We start from the raw sequence: 4,187 nt of genomic DNA, 5'->3' as shown, positions 1-4,187 counted from the left end.
GCACACCCAGGAGTCAAGACTGGCACACAAGCTGAAAGGGCAATATTACTCTCCCACTGTTTTTTTTTATTTTTTTATTTTTTTTTTTTTTTTTATTTTAAAGGAAGACTAAAGAAACCAAATAATATTAAAAAAAAAAAAAAAAAACAAGGCTTTCTATGGCCCACTGAATGAGAGATGGCACGCACAGGAGTGGCACACAAGCCCTGACTGAGGCCAATATTTTTCTCCGACTGATTGATGTAGTGTTTTTGTGTTGAGGTAGATTTTAAAACACAAATGAAGGAAAAAAATTAAAAGGCTTTCTATGGCCCACAATTAGAGAGAGAGAGGTGGCACACCCAGGAGTCAAGACTGGCACACAAGCTGAAAGGGCAATATTACTCTCCCACTGTTTTTTTATGTATTTTTTTTTTTTTATTTTCTGGGAGACTTTAGAAACCAAATAATATTAAAAAAAAAACAAAAAAACAAGGCTTTCTATGGCCCACTGAATGAGATAGAGAGGTGGCACACCCAGGAGTCAAGACTGGCACACAAGCTGAAAGGGCAATATTACTCTCCCACTGTTTTTTTATGTATTTTTTTTTTTTTATTTTCAGGGAGACTTTAGAAACCAAATAATATTAAAAAAAAAACAAAAAAACAAGGCTTTCTATGGCCCACTGAATGAGATAGAGAGGTGGCACACCCAGGAGTCAAGACTGGCACACAAGCTGAAAGGGCAATATTACTCTCCCACTGTTTTTTTATGTATTTTTTTTTTTTTATTTTCAGGGAGACTTTAGAAACCAAATAATATTAAAAAAAAAAAAAAAAAAACAAGGCTTTCTATGGCCCACTGAATGAGAGATGGCACGCACAGGAGTGGCACACAAGCCCTGACTGAGGCCAATCTTTTTCTCCCACTGATTGATGTAGTGCTTTTGTGTTGATGTAGATTTTAAAACACAAATGAAGGAAAAAAATTAAAAGGCTTTCTATGGCCCACAATTAGAGAGAGAGAGAGGTGGCACACCCAGGAGTCAAGACTGGCACACAAGCTGAAAGGGCAATATTACTCTCCCACTGTTTTTTTATGTTTTTTTTTTTTTTTCAGGGAGACTTTGGAAACCAAATAATATTAAAAAAAAATAAAAATAAAAAAAAAACCTTTCTATGGCCCACTGAATGAGATAGAGAGGTGGCACACCCAGGAGTCAAGACTGGCACACAAGCTGAAAGGGCAATATTACTCTCCCACTGTTTTTTTAAGTTTTTTTTTTTTTTTTTTTTCAGGGAGACTTTAGAAACCAAATAATATTAAAAAAAAAAAAAAAATAAATAGCCTTTCTATGGCCCACTGAATGAGAGAGAGAGGTGGCACACCCAGGAGTCGAAGACTGGCACACAAGCTGAAAGGGCAATATTACTCTCCCACTGTTTTTTTATGTATTTTTTTTTTTTTATTTTAAAGGAAGACTAAAGAAACCAAATAATATTAAAAAAAAAAACAAAAACAAGGCTTTCTATGGCCCACTGAATGAGAGATGGCACGCACAGGAGTGGCACACAAGCCCTGACTGAGGCCAATATTTTTCTCCGACTGATTGATGTAGTGTTTTTGTGTTGAGGTAGATTTTAAAACACAAATGAAGGAAAAAAATTAAAAGGCTTTCTATGGCCCACAATTAGAGAGAGAGAGGTGGCACACCCAGGAGTCAAGACTGGCACACAAGCTGAAAGGGCAATATTACTCTCCCACTGTTTTTTTATGTATTTTTTTTTTTTATTTTCTGGGAGACTTTAGAAACCAAATAATATTAAAAAAAAAAAAAAAAAACAAGGCTTTCTATGGCCCACTGAATGAGATAGAGAGGTGGCACACCCAGGAGTCAAGACTGGCACACAAGCTGAAAGGGCAATATTACTCTCCCACTGTTTTTTTATTTATTTTTTTTTATTTATTTTCAGGGAGACTTTAGAAACCAAATAATATTAAAAAAAAAAAAACAAACAAGGCTTTCTATGGCCCACTGAATGAGATAGAGAGGTGGCACACCCAGGAGTCAAGACTGGCACACAAGCTGAAAGGGCAATATTACTCTCCCACTGTTTTTTTATGTATTTTTTTTTTTTTATTTTCAGGGAGACTTTAGAAACCAAATAATATTTAAAAAAAAAACAAAAAAACAAGGCTTTCTATGGCCCACTGAATGAGAGATGGCACGCACAGGAGTGGCACACAAGCCCTGACTGAGGCCAATCTTTTTCTCCCACTGATTGATGTAGTGTTTTTGTGTTGAGGTAGATTTTAAAACACAAATGAAGGAAAAAAATTAAAAGGCTTTCTATGGCCCACAATTAGAGAGAGAGAGAGGTGGCACACCCAGGAGTCAAGACTGGCACACAAGCTGAAAGGGCAATATTACTCTCCCACGTTTTTTTATGTTTTTTTTTTTTTTTTCAGGGAGACTTTGGAAACCAAATAATATTAAAAAAAATAAAAATAAAAAAAAAACCTTTCTATGGCCCACTGAATGAGATAGAGAGGTGGCACACCCAGGAGTCAAGACTGGCACACAAGCTGAAAGGGCAATATTACTCTCCCACTGTTTTTTTATGTATTTTTTTTTTTTTTTTTCAGGGAGACTTTGGAAACCAAATAATATTAAAAAAAATAAAAATAAAAAAAAAACCTTTCTATGGCCCACTGAATGAGATAGAGAGGTGGCACACCCAGGAGTCAAGACTGGCACACAAGCTGAAAGGGCAATATTACTCTCCCACTGTTTTTTTATGTTTTTTTTTTTTTTCAGGGAGACTTTGGAAACCAAATAATATTAAAAAAAATAAAAATAAAAAAAAAACCTTTCTATGGCCCACTGAATGAGATAGAGAGGTGGCACACCCAGGAGTCAAGACTGGCACACAAGCTGAAAGGGCAATATTACTCTCCCACTGTTTTTTTATGTATTTTTTTTTTTTTTATTTTCAGGGAGACTTTAGAAACCAAATAATATTAAAAAAAAAACAAAAAAACAAGGCTTTCTATGGCCCACTGAATGAGAGATGGCACGCACAGGAGTGGCACACAAGCCCTGACTGAGGCCAATCTTTTTCTCCCACTGATTGATGTAGTGCTTTTGTGTTGAGGTAGATTTTAAAACACAAATGAAGGAAAAAAATTAAAAGGCTTTCTATGGCCCACAATTAGAGAGAGAGAGAGGTGGCACACCCAGGAGTCAAGACTGGCACACAAGCTGAAAGGGCAATATTACTCTCCCACTGTTTTTTTATGTTTTTTTTTTTTTTTCAGGGAGACTTTGGAAACCAAATAATATTAAAAAAAATAAAAATAAAAAAAAAACCTTTCTATGGCCCACTGAATGAGATAGAGAGGTGGCACACCCAGGAGTCAAGACTGGCACACAAGCTGAAAGGGCAATATTACTCTCCCACTGTTTTTTTATGTTTTTTTTTTTTTTTCAGGGAGACTTTGGAAACCAAATAATATTAAAAAAAATAAAAATAAAAAAAAAACCTTTCTATGGCCCACTGAATGAGATAGAGAGGTGGCACACCCAGGAGTCAAGACTGGCACACAAGCTGAAAGGGCAATATTACTCTCCCACTGTTTTTTTATGTTTTTGTTTTTTTTTATTTTCAGGGAGACTTTAGAAACCAAATAATATTAAAAAAAAAAAAACAAAAAAACAAGGCTTTCTATGGCCCACTGAATGAGAGATGGCACGCACAGGAGTGGCACACAAGCCCTGACTGAGGCCAATCTTTTTCTCCCACTGATTGATGTAGTGTTTTTGTGTTGAGGTAGATTTTAAAACACAAATGAAGGAAAAAAATTAAAAGGCTTTCTATGGCCCACAATTAGAGAGAGAGAGGTGGCACACCCAGGAGTCAAGACTGGCACACAAGCTGAAAGGGCAATATTACTCTCCCACTGTTTTTTTTTTTTTTTCAGGGAGACTTTAGAAACCAAATAATATTAAAAAAAAAAAAAAAAAAAAAAAAAATAGGCTTTCTATAGCCCACTGAATGAGAGATAGCACACACAGCTGTGGCACACAAGCCCTGACTGAGGCCAATATTTTTCTCCCACTGATTGATGTAGTGTTTTTGTGTTGAGGTAGAATTTAGAACACAAATCACGGAAAAAAATAAAAAGGCTTTCTATGGCCCACTCAGTG

At 35.9% G+C, this 4,187-nt stretch overlaps 1 long non-coding RNA gene across 2 annotated transcripts; it reads right to left on the bottom strand.

The window, feature by feature from the left end:
• Positions 1-394: 394 nt before the first annotated feature.
• LOC143785868 (uncharacterized) lies at positions 395-3,976 on the bottom strand. 2 transcript variants are annotated; one of them, XR_013218127.1, is made up of 3 exons: positions 3,351-3,976; positions 2,679-3,026; positions 395-827 (listed from the first exon to the last, which is right to left on the bottom strand). It is a non-coding gene; the product is annotated as an uncharacterized LOC143785868 (long non-coding RNA). The 2 variants fall into 2 exon arrangements; XR_013218126.1 differs by lacking the exon at positions 395-827 and adding an exon at positions 1,745-2,177.
• Positions 3,977-4,187: the final 211 nt, after the last annotated feature.

Source organism: Ranitomeya variabilis, chromosome 7 (genome assembly GCF_051348905.1).
Source record: "Ranitomeya variabilis isolate aRanVar5 chromosome 7, aRanVar5.hap1, whole genome shotgun sequence".
NCBI classification, from domain to species: Eukaryota; Metazoa; Chordata; class Amphibia; order Anura; family Dendrobatidae; genus Ranitomeya; species Ranitomeya variabilis.
This window is presented reverse-complemented; position numbering and strand designations above follow the sequence as displayed.